The sequence below is a fragment of the Ciconia boyciana genome, chromosome 10, assembly GCF_034638445.1.
Source record: "Ciconia boyciana chromosome 10, ASM3463844v1, whole genome shotgun sequence".
NCBI lineage: Eukaryota > Metazoa > Chordata > Aves > Ciconiiformes > Ciconiidae > Ciconia > Ciconia boyciana.
Window position 1 is genome coordinate 24,562,076 of NC_132943.1, and position 22,061 is coordinate 24,584,136.

Below are 22,061 nucleotides of genomic sequence, written 5' to 3' on the forward strand. Positions count from 1 at the left end.
GGGGTGTAATATACTGCACGTTATCGTAGTCCTGCTATGTATGACAGGCTTTTTTTTCCCCAGCCGATACTTCTCAGCGCATTGTATGATCTGCGTCTGAGAATTTTAACCTGCAGTGAAAGTGTTCGCTAATAGAATGTACTGCTTAGCAAACGCTGAAACACAGGGGATTTGAACAGGGTGCTCTTGCTTCAAAAGTGTTCAGAAGCAAGCCGGGAATAGAAGGTCAGGAATCACAGGTGCTGGGAAGGACCTAGATGCACTGTGTGCCTGGGGTGCTGTGTGTGAGCACACACACTCTGACCTGGAAGCTGCCGCTCCAGGAAGGGTCCAGTAACGTGAAGCTCCCGGACTGCAAACAATTACAGCCCACCCCTCCCAGCAGCCCCAAGTTAAGTATATATGTTTTAAAATATTTACTTTGACCCAGGCAATTTGTTTTGTGTAGGAGAAGGATTAAAAGGAAATACCAATGAATAGCTTAGCAATGGGGAATTCTGACCCTCATCTGCAATATGTGAAGAAAGCTCCAAAACGTTAATGGCAATTTGAGAAGCTGCCGACGAGGAACTTGGGATAAAACTGAAGAAGGGCAGATTTCTGATGAAGGATTAGGGATAATTTACTAAAGATCACAGCCACAGGGAAAATGACCAAAGCAAACACTGGAAAACCTATTACTTCAGATGTGTGACAGCCAGACTTAAGGTTTCTTCTCACCTTGATCTTCAACCTGGGATTCAGGGCTTGGTTTGGTTTTGGTGTTTTGTTTTTTTACTTTGTATCAGCCTATACTGGGATAGCAACTGTGTGAAAAAGCTGATAGAGTTTTGTTTTCAATATCCAGCATCTTCTGGTAGAAAGGAATGGTGGTAGTTGATTATATTTTTGCCACTTATCTGATTGCCTTTGAATTCAAGGAGTTCAGCCCATTTTGAATTCTGTTCTTGATACCATGTTTTTTGTACAACTTGCGTGTCAGATACTATTTGTTGTACCATCAGTCCATCTTATCATCAGTGTGTGTAGGGGGGGAGGAGGATTCTTCTCAGCAGCCCATCAAGCAGTTTTTCTAGTTCATTTTCTTCCCCATTGTTCGAATACCAACTCAGAAGCTTGCAAATGTTTCTTTTTCTTGCCAAGACAGTGGTACTTTTGCCCTGGCACACATTAATGTTTTTTTCCCTTTTCTTGTGTTTTGAGTGCAGCTGAACAACAAATTCCTCTCTGTTTAACAAGCAACTTCCTCATATTAAGTTTTTTCCATACCAAAGTATCTTTTTTGATTTCAGCACAGCTCTGCATTTGTATTTGTTAATTAAGTACTGACAAGCGAATAGCAGCAAGTGCAGCAATATTGTGTGCTTGTGGGCTTTCAGAACGGCCCCTCTGGAACCTGAGCCTGTCTGTCTCAAGGAGCCACGGCAGCAGCTGCGCTTTGAGAGGTAGCCAGTAAGACAGCAAGTTGGGATTCAGGAAACGAGAGTGGCTCCTTCAAAAGAAATCTAACCTCTTGTCTGCTATTCCATGTGCATTGGACTTAACGGTACTCTCAGAAATGTTCACGCAAGTTACACCCATTTCACACTCCTCCCTGAAACCTAGATCATTTCAAGTTTTACAGCAGCGAAATAATTTGCTGCCTGTTTTCTCACCAGTGTAAGAGGCTTTCTTTAAGTGGAAGCTGGCTCACTGGAGGCCGTAGGAGGACATGGACAGATGGATGGATGTGTGTGTACATGCATCTGGAGTTCTTTTGTTCTCTCCCAGTTAGCTTTGATTGTTAAAACAACCATTTCAGTAATTTCTTGGCTGGCTTCGCAGGGAAAAAAATCTTGGTCTTTGCTGCTCCTGGAAGAGAGGTTGTCATAATGTTGCTCCTCCACTTGACTGACAGGCACCTTTGCCAACACACAGCATGTTTCATCTCAGAGCGCTCGATGAATATCCTTACCCCCCCTCTGGACCAGCCCACCTCTACTTGCAATGCTCCTTGCTTTTTCTCACAGGATTGCAATCCCTGCCTTTTGTTCCTCCTTCTCAGGAGTTAATACCTCCCCACCTTACAAGTCAGCAGTGGATTCTGCCAGTTAAAAACCCCAAATAACAAACCCTCCTACCCTGAAGGCCTTTTCCTTTCAAGCATGTATTTTTCTAGCCTGCAAGGGAGTCAGTGCCGTAACCCTGAGCTTTCATGGAATAGTTTCTAAGTCTGTATCTGTGTATTATGAATATCTTCCAAAGGGGGAACGAACATCCGCTCTTCTGGCAGCTCCTACGTTTCGTGACTTCCTGCCCCCCCTGCTACCCTCTGCTCCTTACAAGCCCCTGCACTTCATCCCCTCTGCGTGTAATGTGTCCTTTCAAATCCTCCCGCACTGCTGCTGTCACCTCAGCCTGCTCCAGCCGTTGCCTGCCAATGCAGTCAGAGCCCAGAACCCAAACATATTTGCCTCTGTTAAGATGTCCCACTGTTGGTCTTTTGCAGATTTCCAGAAAGCTGGATGACCTGTGACACAAGCTTCCAATCTTTCTCTTCCATCCACACTCTTTTTCCCTATCTGTTGGATTTTTTTCTGAATTTCTGTGGCCTGAAAAAGAAAGCATCAGCTTGTTTTTTTCCTTTTACCCCATTTAACATCACTGGCATCATGTCCCCACCTTTCTAGCTGAGGTCTTCTTTTTTTGGCGCTATTCAGTGTTGCTGCTTGCTTCCTAACAAGCTGCTATTAAGAAATGCTAGACACATCTTCTGTCCTGGGGATAGTTGACTGTCTCTAACCCAGAGACAGGAGACTGCTGGCTCAGGGGCAAGAGGCGACTCCTACACAGAAATGTGAAACACTAGGTGACATATAGGGCCAGCTTATAAAGGGAAGCATTAACAGAATTCATGCTCATTTCAGAGATGTAGAAAAGGATCCTGAACACAAACTGAAGGTCTCAGATTATTAGGTGATCTGACATAATCTCCTTCATTTAATCACTCGTGTGTGCTGTTTCTGACACATTTGCTGAGCCCACGGTGCTTAAACTGTGTGTGTATTCAGATTTTTTCCCTTCACCTCCTCACCCCATCTCGCCTTACTTTGAAATAGCATCTGCTTAGAAAGCAAAGGTTTTTATCTGATGTCTCAGATGGTGGCATGTCAGGTAGGTATATAAAAGACAGAGGGATTTAAAAAATAGGGAGAATAAGATTATCAGGATGACTGAGGCCTTGTGCTTTGCAGAGTGCATAACATGGTGGTATAGAGAGTATGTCCTTCCCTGCAGGAAGCTCACGGCTCCTGCTACTGACAACAATTACTATGGGCTTTTTAGATGTGACAGTGACTCAAGTTTTGTTTTCAGTCTCTGTTGGGTTTTTTTTCATCTCCCCAGACCCAAGAGACTGATGGACAAGCAGAACTGGCCACTCCACTCGTCACGTCCATGCATAACCTCTCTGGTGCTCATGACAGACCTCCCTGTCACCTGCTCCCCAGTCCCTCCCCATACAGGCTCTGTCCCAGCAGGGAGGCTGTCTTGGAGCCCAGCTGCATAACACACCATCTCCTGGCAATGTTTTTGCTCCCTGGTGACTCACTGCATTTTGCACCTGATGGCAAAAGATAATCTGTCACCTCAAATCCTACTAGTTCTGCAAGGCGGCTTTTATATAATCAGTGGGTACTTTTACCCTCTTTTCTTCAAACATGAATATAAGGTCCAGCTTGACTCCCCCATACATTTTTTTAAAGAAAGCAGCTGTGTTGTCCTTCAGGAAAACAGCTTGTAATTTAGCATTACTGCATTATATCCCCTAGGCAACGCTTTCTGTCTTCAGGACATATATTTATCACAGACATCACAGTATCTCTATGGTGCTTTAGTTTTCCACCAAGGGAAGCTAAAAGAGCATTTAATTCCATAAAGCTCTGATTGATCTTCACCACAATGTACCTCTGGTGCTTCTCTCCATGTCTCCTCTGCTGAACAAGATTTCTTCTTCCTCTCTTGATCTCTCAGAAGTCTGAACTGATCTCAGAAGTGTGGGCTTGCTTTGCCTTCTAGCGCTACCTGTCTTTGTGCTAGGCAGAGCTTTCCTGTCCTTTGGCCAGCTCTCCAGTCCTGGTTAGCTCCATTCAGCCAGTGGCTCTTTGCCTTACTCAGGAGGCTCCTGAGGAGAGTTGGATGTATGTCAGCAATAAATAATTTGCCAGCATTGGATGGCTTTTCACTTTTTGTTCTCAGTTTCACTTTTGGTATTACAAGACAGACATGGAGAGTAGGTAGATGGATGCATCTTAAAATTAGTTCAATTAAGATGAACAGAAACATGATGGCCCCACTACTTGCTCCAAAACTTTTCTCTAAGTTCTTCATGCAAGCTGCTTTGTTAATTGCTGCTCCTGCTGGTGACCATTTCACCCTTGAGCTCAGAGCAGTACCCTTCTGTTGCTACAAATTCTGATCCCAAAAGACACAAGAAACCAAGCTTAGTCTTCTGAGTAGGAGATACTATGTGCTACAGCACTTGCCAAACCTATTTGATCAGCACACAGAGCTGGAGAAAAAAAGCAAGCAGGCAAGGAAGAAGTGGGAATGCAAATTTCTTTGAAAGAGAAATCTTTCAAAGTCTGCAGTAATTGGCAAGGTAAATGCAAGGCTCTTTCTGCTTTTCATAACACTGGTAATATCAGTTCATGATAAAAAGCTATTCTGAGTTACACAAGAAGGTAAGATATTTGCCAAAAAATTTCTTTAGTTTCTATTCTATTTGTTATGATGGACAAGAAGCGCCATCCATACTGATTGACTGTTGGCATGCGACTTACCACTGAGCAACTGTATGTTGATGGATAAGCCGGTCTCATCCAAGTGTCAGGAAGATTATCAAAAAAAAGAGCTGTCTGTAGTTGCTCCATCTCTGAGGAGATTGCCAACTCACCCTAACAAAAGAAAACATTAGTGTGCTATTTGCGTCTCACAAAGAGACTGTGATAAGATGACATGATAAATGATAGAGGGCTTTTTTTTCCCCAGTAAAAACACATAAGGTAGCTAAATTGTCAAGTGTAAAGAATATCTTGGCTCTTGCAACTGGGGTGAGTAATTTATTTTTTAAAAAGGGGAAATGGTCAGAAAAACAAGAGTGTAGGTTCTGGGTTTTCTGTATTTCTTAAATTCACTCTAATTGCATTAAGTAATTTTATGATATAGTAATTCATATACATACGCACAGAAGCACCCACCTACGCATATGTACAGGGAGAAAAAGATAAAGGGCCAAATTACTAACTTGCTTTCAGATATCCCACAGAAAATTGTACACGCAATCAAGCTACCATTCTGCTGGCTTGCTTGCACTAATGGCTATTTGAGTGCCCATGTTTTGTTACTCTGAATTAAAGATCGAAAGGAAGGTAATTCTAGGTGGCGAAAAAGAAGGTCCCTTTAAAAAACTAGCCCTATGAATCAGATTTTCAGTACCTAGTCTTGGAGTGGTATGCATTAACTACAGCTGTGCATGCATACACCACAATTGTCTGTGTAAATTGCTAGCGATGCCTAAGAAGCTACTTGGTTGCCCAGTTCCGTGATATGAACATATATTAAATGTTAGTGCAGCAGGTACATCGCTGCTTCAGATTGCTAGTTATTATGAAAATTTGACCCTGCATGGTTAAGAACATTACATATTGCTATTCAGCACTTTGTCGGCATTGAAATACATCTTGTTACAAAAAAATGCCAAAGCTGCGTGATGAGTTACTCGTCCTTTTCACCTAGCTTCACTGCACTTACTGGATGCGCAGTGAGATCAGGACTTGGGTGTTACTGTTACTGCACCTTTACTCGCAGTTAATGGCCATCTCCTAATGATAGTCAAGTGCCACATACCGATGTCTTTGAACATGTTGATCATTTAACACGATCTGAACCATGTGCCTTATCCAGCGGAGATCTGTATGAAGCAGAGTTCGTTTTCAGCATCAGAGGGTCTCTGAGGTATCAAACAGCTGCCTCCCTTCTCTCCTATGGGTTGCCTAAAACACACGTGAACACACACCGTAACTAGCAACCAGATCTGTTAGCAGTTATAACAGAGGAGCCAAATTTCTGCAATGGCAGAAGAGAATGTCCCTATCTTACCCCCGGGTCTGCACTGAAACGGGAGTCAGACCGTAATCGGAGGCCTTGTGTTTTGCTTCCTAGTATCTAGAGAGAGAGAGGATTTCAATCTCCTGAGCAGTTTCATGATAATTTTTTTCACACAAATTAAAACAAATCATTTGATATACAGAGACAAGTTACATGTTTGGAGTAGGCAGTTTATGAAAGCACAATTTTTTAATCAATGAAATCAGACAAAAGCTCCCCAAGTATCACTCACAACTGCCTGTTACTGGCACCTACACTGATGCTATGTTTAATTGCATGCATCCCCTGAGATCAGTAAAGCAAAGCACACATATCTTCAGACGTAAATTAAGTTCTTGAAGAGAATGCCTTACCTCGTATATCAGCAGATCCAGTCTCTCATATTCTGGAAAACAAATCCGTTTATGTGAGGAGCATTCTGCTGGTGTTTGGATAAAATATCTGATCTTACTTTCCTCTGAAAATTTTTTTCTGTATGTCATCTAGCTCTGCCTTCACCTTCAAGAGATACCATGTTGTCGTGAGGCAAGTGTCTCATGCCCCCACTTCTGTGATAATGTAAAGGAAATTAGAAACTTTGTGTATCTTAACTATGCAATGAAAGCAGTTCTACTGCCTTCATGTCATAGTATGAAGGATATGGAGGATTTATCCTGTGAAATGGAGGAGGAGTGGAAGCCCTGTGCAGCAACATTTCATGCTGTTAGGAAGAAAAGCAAATTCTGCCTTGTAGTTTGCAAATAATGGCATTTTGCAACCTGACAAAGGATCCTAAATGGCCCAACCCTATTAATATATCGTAATGCTCCAGCAAGATCTTTTTTCTATGTGGTGCAAAATAGTGCATATATTTATGTCTCGTGTATATGAGATCCCTCGTTACAAATTTCAGATTCAATCCCTGTAAAAAAACAGGTATTAAAATATCTAATTCTATTGAAATTGGTGGCCACAGGAGAAAAAACCATAAACCCAGAGACATCACACCATCTTGTGACAAATTTGCAGCCTGCTCTATGTTTTGACTGACCTTGTCTTCCACAGCTTGGGAGACTCCTTCCCCAGTGACTGAATATTTGAATTGCAGCTCTAATAGCATATGGAGCACGTTGTCTGCAGTTATTATTACAAAAGCAATCTCCACATTGGGGTGCAGGCCATAACGGATGGGGCTTTGGGGAGGTAGCATTTCATCCGTATTTTTATGGTAACCTTCATAATCCAGGTTTGAAGAGACTGCAAATCCAGAAGCAAGCACTGACTTCCTATCAAACTGTCAAAGAAATAATAAAACCCCTGTCACCAAGACACTGGTGGCAATCCTTGCTAGACAGAATAAGGAACCTTCTTAGGCATAAATGAAATTGTTCTGTTAGGGAGTCATTGCTGAGAACAAGACTTTTATAACACTTTTATATAGATGGAAATTGATCTAATTTGTCCCCCATTTTAATTAGCCTCTTTATGTCACACCCAAGTTCCGATGTTTGCTAGGAAAAAAAAAAGAATTTTTTAATAATCAGATTATTCTTCAGTTAGAAAACAGCAGAGATAATTTTAATTTAAAAATATATAGAGATAAATATTTTAAAAGAAAAATGTTATTTCTTCCAAATTACAAAGTGCTGCTCTCTGGTTTACCATTATTATTCTGTGTAGCAACTTATTAAATGAAGCAATTTATGGTAGCACCTCTGAAAAATGCTGTCTTTTATTGAAATGAAAGCGAGCAATAGCATAAGGCCTGTAAAATAAAAAGGCAGAATATCTTCCTTTAGACCATTACAAAAATACATGTATTGTCTATTTGACAATCAATACACTACCATAAAATAAAATGGAGCTGTGGTATCATCATCATAATTTCTATTTCAAATCATTTGCTGAGAGCCAAATTGTGTCTTTTATGGAAAAGAATGATAAATGGTTTAATTCAATATCACACGCATGTGTATATATGAGCCGAAATTCTGTTGCAACTCAAAGCTGTTAGGCAAATATTTTAGGATCATCACAAGTTTAAAAACAACAGACATGTGGGAGTACATCCATTTATTTACACTTGTACTGACTTAAAATTCAAGATGTTATTTGATGCTTTTAAAGTACTGCTGTGGGATGTTAAATTACTGCTGAATTCTTACTGTTCTGAGATACCTTTCAACCTGCCAAGATGCATGATGATGATGATGATAATAATAATAACAGCGGTAGTGCAGGGATCTTTAAAATAATGTGGGGCTCATTCCTGTAAGATAAATACCATTTTCACTAACCCCCGTTTTATGATTCAGCATTTCTGATGCAACAAAGTGAAATAATGAAAGTAAAATAACAACAGGTTTGTGTGGGATGGGAAAGGGAAAATGAGCACGTGCATTGTCAGAATTTCTGCAGAAATTGTAGGGAAAAAAAAGCTCTTATAAATGGCACTTCCCCCCCACCCCGGGAAAATTCCTCCTCTTGTTTTTACTATTCACTACATTTCCTTCTTTTATTCCTTTTTCTGATCTCATCCTTTTGTTCCCCTTCCCTCCTCAGATGCTTCTCCGTCCTCCTCGCAGCGGGAGGCTCCTGGCAGCTGGGGACGGAGAGCCACGGCCGCGGGATGGTGCGGGGCTTGCCGGCAGGTGAGCTGCTGCTGGCTGGGGGCACTGGCACCGGGGGAGAAGGAAGACGGAAGCCCACAGTTCGCTGCCATGTACATAGAGGGCCTGTTTCACTCCTGCCTTCCTCTTCGATGTGCCTCTTTCCCAGGGACGAGGTGGGTATGAAGCCCCCGCATGTGGTGCTGGGAGCTTTCTACACCTGCTTTGCTCAGGGCTGGGGGGGAAAGCAGGAGGAGGAGGTGCGATGGCAAACGCGTTCTCAGGTGAGGATGGGGGCTATGAGCCACCTCTCTCGGCCGCGCTCGGCGTGGGCTGGGAAGCGGAGAGGTAGGTGCTGCCTGCTACCTGTCTCCCATCTCCATCCGACAAAACGCTGAGTTCAGTGAGGGTCCCTCGGGCTGCCAGGCATGGCCACTGCTACGGGCAGTGGTAACCACAATCACCTTCCACAGAGATGGAAGGCAGAGGGCTTTTTTGCCTCCCTCTTACCAAACTAGTTTCATTGCCCACGGATGCTTTGTAAGTGTCGCTGCTCGGCCACAGCCTTGCTGGCACAGCATTACAAGAAATCTTTGCTGTGATAAGGGATCAGAGGTCACCACTGCAGGGGATCAGGGGCTGATTTATTAAACAGCTAAATCTGTTTAAGATGTAATTCCTCAAAAAGAGTAGTGTACTTGCGGCCATTTAAATGAGTAAGAAAATATGCCAGTTAATGCCTGTATTTACTTTCCCCAGGCACAAAACCCCAGCTCAGCGGGTGGACGCAGGTGGTTGCAGTCAGCCGAGTCGCTTCCAGCCCCACAGGTCTGTCACTTCTCTGGGACTGGTTTCTGCTCGGGTCACACCCCTGTCCTCCGAACGGAAACTACAGAAGAAAGTGCAGTATGTGCCTTGCTTTTGCTGACATCGCCCCAACAACGCTTGATGGCTTATGCAGTGGTAATAACGGGGCTCCCATCGGAGCCCCAGCAGGAGGCTCGGGGGGGGGGCGGCTTAGAAAGTTTCCCCGCAGGCACCTGGGCGCCCGGCAGCGGTGGTGCGGGGGCTGCGACCCAGCGTGGGGAATCTCGTAGGCCCTGTCTCCAGCCTTAACACAACCGCACGCGAGAGGAAAACCTCCCGAAGAGATCGGCCGGCATCCCAGCCCCGCAGCCCTGGCCAGGGTCAACCCCGGAGGATACACGCCTCTCCCCCGGGGCCTCCCTCTCGCCCGGGGCAGCCCCGCGGCTCCGGGAACTCCGCCGGCAGCGGCGGCCGAGTCACCTCCAGCCGTGCGGCCGCAGGCCCGCCGGGGCGGGCCGCCGTGGCCGGCCGGGCCGGGCCCCCGAGGCCGGCCGGGCCGGGCCCCTCTCCCGGCGCCCGCGACGGGCGGCGTCCGCCCGCGCCTCCGCCACGGCCCGCGGCGCCGCCAGGGCGGCGGCGGGGGCAGCTGCCGGCAGGGGGCGCTCTGGCTCCGGGAACGCGCCGCCGCCGCTGCGGCCGCGTCCCGCTCCCCGGCCCCCCCGCGGCGCGGCGTGGCCCGGCGCGGCCCGCTGCCGCCGCCCCACGGGCACGAGCACGGGCACGGGCACGGGCGGCTGCCCCGGGCGCCCGGCAGGTACCGCGGGTTCGCAGCGCAGCGCGGGCTGCCGCGGGGGAGCGAAGAAGTTACGACCTCCAGGGCAGAGCCTGGCCGCCGGCCTGAGGGGCCTGCCCCGTGGCGGCGGCCCGCAGCCGCCCAGCAGGTGCGGCCCGGCCCGGCCCGGCCCGGCCCGGCCCGGCCCGGCAGGCCGCGACACCCCGAGCGCAGCTGCTACAAGCGGCGCCGGGCGGCTGCGGGGAAGCGCAACCACCCCGCGGGGCGGAGGGGCTGCCCGGCCCCGGCCCCGGCCCCGGCCCCGGCCCCGTCCTGCTGTGGGCCCCGCGGGCGGGCGGGGGCGGGCAGCGCGGGGCCCGGCGGAGCGAGCCGCCGGCAGAAGTTAGTGACAAACGTGTGTTGCCCGTGCCTGCAGCCGGCGGTTTTCTTTGTGCGTTTGTCAGCACTTTCGGTGACATTCCTTCCTCTGTGCAGTTGGCTGGCAATTTTTCCCTTTTTTATTGCTGGAAGAGATTGTTCTAAACAAGAGGAAAAGAAGAAAAGCCTTTGTAATTTTTACAAGGTTTTTTAGAACATACTGCTTAAATGACAGTCGAAAAACAGTATTTTTGTTTGTAATTGGTGAGTTTCTCAGCGTTCAGGTTGATGCTCTTTCTTTAGCACAGATATGTATTCCAAAGAGATACGTGATTTCTTTGACCATATCTTTGATCATGGCTTATAATTACTACCTGTATACACCTATGTTTGTATGTATCTTTTGAGATTCAGTAACAAAAATTGGTTTTATTAAAAGCCTTCCACAACAAAGATTACAAAAGACAGAGGAAAATATGATAACCTAGCAGCCAAAGCACTCTTTCCTCTTATGTACGATCCAAACATTTTGGACCAAATCCTTAGCAATATAAATTGGCATAGTGAACCTCACTGATTTACCTCAGCTGAAGACCTAATTCCAGTGCACGACATACTCAGAGTATGTAAAAGATATTCCAGAGACACAAAAAGGCATGGTCTTGCATTTCAAGAAAAATCAAACTAAGCTAGACTAAACCAAGCTAAATTATTATTCTGTACTACAGTAATTACCTGTCGTGACTGCAAATTCTTTGTTTCCCGTGCACACAGGCATGTTTTTAACCAGAAGCTGTATGTGATGCTTTAAAACAAAAAGAAGTAATTTCTTGTTTCTTTTTTTTTTTTTTGGTGACAGATGTGCGGTTATTTCACTCTAGGATATGTGAGCAAATCTTTAAGAAATTAAATGCATTCTGCTTTATTATTGCATATCCTGTAAAGGCTTTTAGTGACTTCACCGCTTCAAGTGGCTTTAAAATGAGAAGTTTAATAGTCACATTCTTAAAGTTTTATTTCTGTGTTGTTTTACTTGCCTGGTCAAATTTATCCAGTGCAGCATGGTGATCAGGCAGCATTTCAGGTAGTGACTTATCAGTTATTTTAGTAGGAGGTTTCCCAAATCCTCCTTAGAAGATGTTCTTTACGAGAAGGGACACTCAAAACCAATCTCCCTGCTGACTTCCTTCCCTGGGTTTCTTCAGTAATTTCTCTAATGTGTCAAGCCACTTTGCTACAAAATAAATATTCAGAGATGGGAAGGGAGGAAAAAATAGGCCTCCCAGTGAGCTATTGATTTGAAATATGAAACATTTTATTGATACAAGAAAAAGCCAGACGTAAGGAAGCAGTTTGATATTGCCTAATATTTGAAAAAAATCATGTGCATCTGTTTATCACAATATACTGCACAATGACAGCAATCTTCCCTGTTTGTATCTATTAATCTGATTATACAGTGTAACAATTCTTTTTGCTACACATTTATTTACTAAAGGATTTTTTTAAATGGATAATAAATTAGTAAATCAGATATCATGTGCTTGGGAAAATATGTTAGTTGACTCCATACACACAAGATAGTTGCAATTCATATTTTATGTGATACTCAGTGATACTTGGCATATACAGCTGAAGTTACGTGCTTCCCTTGTGGTGAAGACAAAGGAAGTTTTAAATCACTATTTAGTACTCTTTCATCTAGGCACATGTTATTTTGAAAAGCTTCAGTTTTTAACACTGCAATGCAGCACTGCTGTAATGAAGAGCTTTGACTTACTTGAAGTATAACCCAGTGGCCTTCTTTTGATGCTTTTTCCATAGCTATTTCTGCTACAGCTTCCTGTCCTTGACCCAACGATACATTGTGAAGTTCTCCTAAGTCAATGGTAAATTCAAACTTGTTCCCTAAACAGAACAATATACTGTTCTACTTCTAGCCAAATAATGAAGTGTTCAAACAAGCATGTGTTCTACACACAGTGTTTAAATGGCACCACATCGCATGAGTCACTAAAGTAAAAAACAGCCCTCAAAAATATAGTTTCAATAAATCAGCTGAGCTAGGATATTGTATTGCTTTCTGGCTAGGTATTCTATATTAGCAAAATACTGCTGTGTCTGAAAAGCAACCCAGAAGTGGAACAATTGATTCCTGCTAATGGATTCCCTACCTATTGCCTATATAAATATTTCAATGGACACAGAGGTGGATATGTTGGAACTGTATCTAAAGAAAAAATAAATGCAATTAATGTCTCACTAAAGGTAACATTACACACAGGCAATACAAGGGGCTAACCAGAAGTCCTTACACTGGCACTAGGAGGTAGTTTGGTCAGAGCAGGATTAGCAAGTTTTCAGCATATCTAGGCAGTAGGGTCAAATCTGTTGCTCAGGTATACTTCTGCAAGGTTGATGACTTGCGCTAGTAAAATGCAGAAGAGCAGACAGCTACCTCTTCTTTCAGAAAGCAGGCAGCATTCCCCCAGGCAGCTGTCTGACTCAAGCACTGTAACTTTCGTCAGATAGTATGCGTTCCAGATGTAATGCCGTCTGTGCGTTAACATGTGACAGCACTCCAGTAATGGAGAGGCCTCATTTATTTCTCTGGTTGTGGTAGTTAGAATATCTAAGACCAGTGGTACTGCTAACTAATTTGGTAGAAATTTCTTTTGTTTCATGGTAAATGCTGTGTTTTCTTATGATTGTTAGTAGAAGGGTCTAGTCCAGACTAATCTAATGGTTCGGAATCGATAAGGGGAGCAGTCCAGGAGATAAACACTACTGGGGAACAGCACTACCTTCTCTGAAAGTTTTTGTGAACACTGGACGCATTTTGTTCCAAGTTACATTCAGGCATAAATTAAGAATTACAGTTGACAGAGCCTCGGGGGAAAACAACAGTTAAGGTGTAAGACCCATCTATGGGGCATAATATTTTATCATGACTTCTATTTGGTAGAGATCCAAGTGCAACACACATTCGGGTCACTCACAGTGCAAAATCTGTCCTTCAGAGGGCTGAGGCTTGTAATGCAAACTGACAGCACAAGTCATCCTGGCCAGTCTGCTGTCTCACATAATTACCGGGTTCAGGAGAGAACTTTTTGCTTTTCATTCTTTTAGAAACTTCTCTTTTCTGAACATTCCAACTCCATCGCTTCTGCTTGTCCTTTCCAGGAGCCTTCAGTATCTCTGTTCAGGTAACCAAATTTATTCATCGTTGTCCACACTTGAAAAAATACTATGTAGAGCCAGTACATTTGAGCACAAGCCTGTTGATTTTGAAAATCAATGTAACTAAAGTTTTTTATTTTTAAAAAACAGTGTGCAGGATCATTATTATAGACACACTGTACCCTGCTTTCTCTCTATGGAGAGTTAGAGAGAAAATGAAGTAACTGTTGAAACAGTGGTCAATGTAAATTCAGAGTGTTCACAAAGCATCAGTTTCTTTTTTTGTAACTAAAAGCTTTAGGACAGAAGAGCTGTGAAATTAATAGAAAATATTTGTCATACTTATCAGTGTTTATTTTTGCAAAAGCTTTGGATTTTATTTGTGGCCAAATTCCCCATTTAAAACATTTTTAAAGCTTTTAAAACCATGCAATACAGACTCTGGGTATTATAAGCTTAAATCATACACATATAGAAATGTTCCTCATAGTACATAAACCTGTTCACAGATGATGATTAAGTGTGTCAGCTTGCAAGACCAGCTAAGCCTTCACCAAAATATGGACAAAATTCTAAACATAAGGCTTTTCTGAAATTCACAAATTAAATGTGGAGTTCTGTGTGTAAGCCTTTTAGTATGTCAACAAGGCTAGAAACACTGAACCGTGCTGAGAAAGAGTATTAATACAACATTCCAAGGTCACCTGAACTCTGATTTCTCTAGAAGAAGAACAGTTTCTATTAAGAAATTGCCAGATCAAAGATATATGGTGAAATGCTTAAAATTTTAGAAGTCTGTAAGGACCAGATCTAAATTTTCCACTGTTGTAAAAACAAAAAGGGGGCTCCACACCATTATTTATCACGTCGTACAGGGATGTGCTGTGTTCTGTTACTTGGTATTTAATCCAGAAGTGCATTCAGCTATGTATTAGTAGCGAGCACTGAGTTATAAGCCATCAGAGCAGCAAAAGATAGGACAGAAATAAACTGTTGGCTACAATTGCCCCTTTGAAAAAGAACAGGAATTTTGAGAGGGGAGGGAAGGAGTTTCCTTGTCCCCGGTGGAGTTTATTATTCTCTGGAAACAGGTAAACCAACCCTGGCTCATGAAGATACTTTAGAATAGGAAATGTTTTGCCTTTGAAATGTACCAGATTACATGTCATTTCAAATAGTGTTCATGGTGAAGATACCCCTGGGACCACCTTACAAGAGCTTTATTTCTTGCCTGCAAATTAGTCAGTTCAAAACACTTCTCCTCTCATCTCTGCCTTCAGCTCTTAATACCACACACGGCATTTGTAAAATAGGGGATAAGAATGAAAAGACCCTGAATACAATAGTACAATTAAAAAAATAAAATAGACGACTGTAAAGGCAAGAACAAGACGGGTTTCAGCCGACAAGGAAAAGAATGAAATTTTGGTGCATTTTTGGAGGCATTTCAATAAACCCTCTTTTTTCTGTTTCAGCAGGGGCTCATAGAAACAGCTATGTTTTCCAAGTGGCAGACAGACAATAGCATCTAAATTATTTTTAAGAAAGCACTCATAGCACTAAGCACCCACTACTACTAAATCCGTCTTAGAGGAGAAGGGTGGAGGAAGAAGAAAGGTCAACAAATGTATCAAGTTCTTTGTGTAATGCCTCACTGACATTTTCCAACTCCTTCAGCTGGCTTTTATTTTTTAATTTTTTTTTTCAGAATCCTGGTAAAATGCAGTAAAGGATTTAAGGTTATCGTCTGTCTCCCTCTAACTTCTGACATCTCTTTATAACAAGAAAGAGTCACAGCCAACTGTAACAGGAGGGCAACACAATGAATCCTGGTAAGACAGGGAAGGGGGAGGTTCAACTTTGCTGCCCCTTTGCCCCTATTTCTTCCTCACAGAACAGAAGTGCCATCTGTTCCTAGCCCTAACATGCATGCATTTGATTTCCATTCAGTAATAACTAACACAGGAAAAAGATTATCAAATGATCTAAAGCACTATCAGCATTAGCACGTCTTCCCCATCCAGTGTTTTGTTTGCACCTCCAAAGGCCTGCAGATGAAATGGATATGGGCAAGTGCCTTAATTGCCTAGAATTATTCTGTTCTCTGGTAGAGGACCATATGCTCAAGGTGTGGAACATGACCAGGCTAAGGATATTTAGGTGCTTGGGTCAGAAAGAGATTTAGGAAAATCAGACAAGAGGATGGATTTTTAGATTCTCCAACCTGAATTCAGTACACCAATCTCTATTACTTGGTGCTGTAATACATCATCATAATAATGCAAAGTCAAGTCACAGTGTGTTGTGTGAGGCTAGACAGTCAGTATTAAAGTATGAGCCTGTTTCAAAAGAATCTGTAAAAATATTTCTTAGACTTCACTGTCAAGTTTGTCGCATTCACAAGTAAAAAGCCCAACAACACCAAAACCACCAAACACCTTCAAGTCCAGCAAACTCAGTTTAAGGTCCAAAAAACCAATGAGAACGTCTTTTCTTCATAACTTACTGCAGGTGCCAAAGGCCCCGTGGATCCCTCAGTTATGCCCAGTTATGCCTGATGTCTTATTGTTGAAAGTAATGGGGTGCAGCAGCAGATGTCAGCGAAGGAAAGGCACCTACAATGTGCTGTCTGCAAAGCAAGGTAACGATGAAACTATAGGTGCAGTGGGATTTCTCTGTCCCAGCCTGTCAGGCATTTCAGTGCTCTTTCCTCTTGCTATCTATACCTGATTATTTCAGCAGTCTCTCCTTTCTTCATCTTCTCATCTTTTCTCCCTTTGCTGCTGCTGCCTTCCCACCTTGTTACTTAAAGCACTTCTATGGCCAGAAATTGACCACGTTGTCAGACGCCAGCTTTCTTCCCAGGGACTGGGGAAGGTCTTCACGCATGGGAGAAGCATGGCCAGAGCTGTTATTATAAACTTGCAAAATGGTTCAAGAGGGCAAAGCCAAGAAAATGGCTAGCAAGTAGCTTGTGCTTTAGACTAGCTTATTTTGTGCAAGTCAAATATTGCTTAAGCTGTATCTGAAATTTGAAGCTGATCTGTCTGGCAAACCTACTGATGTCTACGTTGTCAAAATACATGAGACAACATTTCATTTCTCCAGATTTCCATTAATTTCATTGCCTTATTTTCTTTCTTTTCCTCCTACACCAGGATGACATTTTTGAAGCGTACTTCTAAGAGCATAATTTGATCAAATGATCCAAGGGAACTCCCTATAGACATCCATGATTTAATGCCAGATCTGTTCTAAAGGTTGGCATGCCTGACAATGGCAATTGGTTTAACCCCAGTTAGTTTTTAGATAATAAATATAGTGTGTTTTTTCCAAGTCAGGACTGTATTTTGTTTACACAGCTCAATCAGAAATGTATCGAATAAAGGCAGGGTCCAGCTATGCATGGTGGTGAGCATTCTGAGCATCCCAGCCTCGACCAGAGTAGAAGGTGCTCGGCGCCTTGCTGGAGTCAGCCATTGTGCATGTCCTCATGTGAGATGCTTGTAGGTGACTTCCAGATGACCTCGAGGAGACTGGGCAGGAATTCCCTGGCTGGCTGATTTATGGTTCAGTACAGTAGATACTCTGTGCTCTGAAAACAAGTAGGGTCAGCAGCTGAATCTGAATTTCTTTGTCCTCCCTTTCCCTTCTCCATTTGGGATTTCACTTTCTGGCTCACAACACATGTACCAAAGAAGCCTCTTTTATTAGGTTAGTATTTTCATCCTAGTCCTGACTCACATCCGTGCAGGCTTTGGGCTCCTCTGCTCTGTACCCATTTATCACTCTTTTCAAAGGGAAGAAGGAAACTCTTGGTATGGGTGCAAAACTTAGAAGAGGTCTGTGCCGAATAAGAGCAAGAACACAGCTGCACAAGACTCAGCATACTTCTCAGACAAAATGCAGTGAAGGAAAAGATGGCACTTTAAGCGAAATCAGAGATCATTATACAATACTCTTTCCATTCAGCTCATTCTAGGAGGAATATGTACATGCGGCAGCAGCACTAGGGACGTGAAGAGCTACTTTGAAAGTAGATGTGCTTCCCGGTGTTTGAGGTGAGGGTGGATAGTGGAGAATGAGAAAATTGTCTGTCCCTGCAGAGGTGCCCCCCAGCCACAGCAAAGTCTGTGAAATTATGCTTTTCTGTCCTTAACGAGAAAGTGGCTGGACTGGCTGAGAGCAAACTCAGTTTGTAGGAACCGTTTCAGACTGACATTCATTGCCTGAGGAGGAAGTTTCTAGGGGCCCGGCAGAGCTGGTTATCAGCACGAACAGCTCAAGCTACAGCAAGAAGACCCAAGCAGAAGTACATAAACTTGTCCATATTCCCTCCTGCTGTGGCGAAGCAGGAAGGCACGCAACCAAGGCCTGAGAATTACTAGGCAAAGGGCTGTTCCGTGGGCTGCATGGCCGCATGTACAGATATACGCACACAAAGTCATAAATGGGAGCTCGTGCAGGGTTCATGCTGTAGCGGGAGAGCTAACCGGGCTGTGAAAGTAAGCTTTTCTCCTTCAAAGAGACCGATGTAAATGATAGTTGAGGGTGTAATGCGGGCGGTCAGGTTCTTTACACTCAGCCTCACGTTGACAGAGGGTTTTGCTCACTGCACTGCCCTGTGAAGTACAACAGTAAAAGCCTGTGACAGGAGGGAAAGAAAGGTGTAAGCCAGTGGTAACACTAGATTAAAACAGCAGCACGCAAACACACTGACCTCTTCCTGAGTGGTAACCTTGACTGGATTGATTTTATTCAGCTTGTCCATGAGAAAATAGAGCACGGCAGCATTGACTGCAACTGGCCAAAACTGCTTGCGAGCTTCAGTGATCTTTATGGTGTTTATTTCAGCTTCCAGGTCCTTAAAGATATTGGCGATGTTAAGATGTAGTATTACACTCAAAGTCTTCTTATTGGCAAAAGGGTATTGGCAAAAGGCACAATATATATGGATCTAAGAATTTACTGTTAGCCCTATTAATGTTTTAAACAGTCTAATAGTCAAAATTACTTAATGAATACAGGAAGGCCTCATTAAAAATAGAGTTATAATTGCTACACTAAAATTTCCCTCTTCTCTAGTGTTGTGCTTACTCCTCCGGTACTCCTTTGGGTCTTAAGATTGACACTTCAGTCTTTCTCAAAAGGAATGGGGGAGTATTACGATGAGTCATCACCAGGAGGAGTGTGATATTCATGGGAGGGGGATGTCTTTCTCCTCAGTCTGGTGTCTGCTTGGATTTAATTTTATATGTTTTCTTAACGCTATCAGCTTACTGTGATTAAATGACTGATTTGTATCATCTGTGTCTGCACTCTTCCCTGCGACTTATTCTAGAGCTGTAGGCAGTTCAGTCCACAGTGAATAACCATTTGTTATTACTATAAACTAGAGTTAAATTAAAACAAATCTAGTCAAGAGTATCTCACAGCTGGAGGAACACATTGCTATCACAGCTAAAACAAGTTCAAATCTACTTAGGCCCAGACAAACCCAGGGAATTGCTGAGACCCTACACTGTCATGTCAATACAAACCTTGTTGCTTTTTACTAATAACGGCAAAATCACATTTACTGGACTGTAAAGTCCCTTTGGATAGTCTGTGAATTGCACAGTTCAGCAAGGATTTGCAAACCCTTCTATGACTGCAGAATCATGACTGAGCAGCAGATCTTGGAAGCGTTCACACTTTCCTATCTTCGCTTGAATCACCGTAATCTATGTAGGTCTGATTGACCTGTATTTCTTCATTGCCATCAGGAGACCAGCTAACAAAAAGTGTTTGATTTCCTTTGCCAATATAATTTGCACAACCAGGAGGAATACTGTGATTATTAAAATGAGAGCTATAAGTTATAGAGCTAAGTTAAAAATTCCTGTAGCTGTAGGAGACCATAGTGTAACCTATAAGGGTACAGGATAATTAAGATCACATGCTTGAATCTAAGATACATCACACACACACGCGCGCGCGTGCGCGCTATCAGGCAGGTTTTACACATGAGGTAATTCACAACAATTTCTGGAATTAGGTCTGTACACAAACACAACTAGATCCCATATATAAGAGTAGAGATTGATTAGAAACAGAAGGAGAAATGTCATAGTCACATCTGGTTAACTTTTGAGCTAAGCAATCATCTGAGGACTGGAAACTAATATCTTCACGTATCTATTGCATATTTCAATGCTATTTGCTGGCATTCTTCTGAAAAGACTCACTGGAATATTCCATTTTCTTTGACAGTCTGTGTTCACAGATGCACATCTTTAATATCAGAAACACTTGTTATACATTTCCAAAATTATCTGATAAGCTTCTTGGTAACAAAAAGAACTTTTCCACCAACTTGATACATGACTACACATCTTACATATATGCAGTGTTTCCACCATGTGCTACATTCAAGATGTTTTAAAATACCTCCAATACAATACTACACAAATGGTGTATTTATTTAAAAAATATGATTTTCCATGGCAAAAAAATTTATACCTTGTTGATCCATCTTTGCTTCTATGTTTTATAAGCACTCAAAGTTTCAACCATACTTGTAAACGTATGTATATTTTAATGTTACAAGTATAGTCATTCATATCTTGGTGCTCTGTTAAGTGTGGTCACTCTCCGTGAGAGGATGTACAGTCCTCCTCATCTGGAGGAACCTCACCTTGAGAGTGCCACAACCTCCCAGTGCCCCTCCGCCAATATTTCACCACCCTCATGGTAAAGAATTTTTCCTGATTCCCTGGTCAGAATTTCCCATGCTCTGACTTCTTCCAGTTGCCTCTTTCCTGCCCTTGTGCACCTCTGAGAAAAACCTGGCTCTGTCTTCTTCTCTGTAGCCTCTTACAAAGTATTTTTAGACAGCAATAAATCCCTTCGCCCTCTTGGCTGTTCCAAGGCTGAAGAATCGCAGTTCCCTCAGCCTCTCCTCACATGCTACCTGCTCCAGCCTCCACTGGATTAGCGCCAGTAGGTTAATGTCTTTCTTGTACTGTAGGAGGTACAGTAATTAAATTCATACCTTTCATTTATAACATCTATTTTTGTTCATATACTTACTGATAGTGTAACACTTTTAACTTGTTCTATAGCTGTACCCTCTTCTTGAGTTTTATCCTGTTCAGTTTAGTTGGATGTGTTCCTGCTTCAGCTTTCAGCTTCCCTCCTCTGAAGTCCAAATTTCTACTCGCATGGCCAGTTCTTCAGTTACCTCTCTTGCCACTAACCTGACAGCCCATGTTTCAGCACATTATAGGCTTTTCAGGAGAAAAATTTAGATTTGTGGGGTTTTTTTTCTTTTAATTTTGCAAAATTGTGTTCTCCTTCCTAGATACATCTGCAAGAAGCTGGAACCCAAGGGTATGGTCCCCTCTGAAGAGCTGAATAACACACTGGCCTTGGACCAACAAAGCTTAGTAAGGAGAATACTTCTAAAGAAGATCCAGGATTTGAAAATTAGGAGAGTAGCAGAGCTCTTCTGAGTTTGCTTCTGCAAAATTTCTGACAGCACTGGGCTCTGTGGTATTCTGGTATGGAGTGCTCCTGAGTTTCCTCTGCAGTCAATGAGAACAGAGGATACTCAGGACTTAGCAGAAAGTATTCTCCCTTTTGAAGGATCAAGCTCTTGAAGAACCTCCCGCTGTTAGGAATATGACCTCTTCAGGTACTTAAAATTATTTAATTAGCATTATAAATGTTAGAAAGAACACAGTTGACAAATCATTCTAGCAAAGGTAATGGAGCTGTAATTGCAGGTGTCACAGAATTTAGTACAGAAGATAGTGTTTCCAAAGTTTGTTTTTTAAGTGTTTTAAAAGGCTGTATAAAGAAGGGAAGAAAGCAAGCTATCAGGCAGTGTTTTTTTTTCCCCTCAGTGGTTTTTGTGGACTAAGAATAGAGGGAACGTGTAGCAAGCATCTTGCTATTAAATTTGCCCATGACAACTAGTGCAGCTGCATGTAGCGTGCAAGAACATCTGTAGAATCATGACACATGCAGAATCCCCCACACTAAGAGCGTGACATTATACTGAAAACAATTCAGTTGTAAAAGCCCTATAAATCCATTTTATATAATCTTTCTCCACCTTCTCCTCCTCCTTCTCTTTTGAATTCTGTTAACTGAAGGATGCTGTCACTCCTTCACGGCATCAGTAAAAATCACAATATAAAAGTGAC

General features: G+C 42.9%; 1 long non-coding RNA gene across 1 annotated transcript; it reads left to right on the forward strand.

The window, feature by feature from the left end:
• The first annotated feature begins 15,592 nt into the window (after positions 1 to 15,592).
• On the forward strand, positions 15,593 to 21,545 carry LOC140657794 (uncharacterized). Its single transcript, XR_012044489.1, has 3 exons — positions 15,593 to 15,704; positions 16,384 to 16,513; positions 21,215 to 21,545. It is a non-coding gene; the product is annotated as an uncharacterized lncRNA (long non-coding RNA).
• Positions 21,546 to 22,061: the final 516 nt, after the last annotated feature.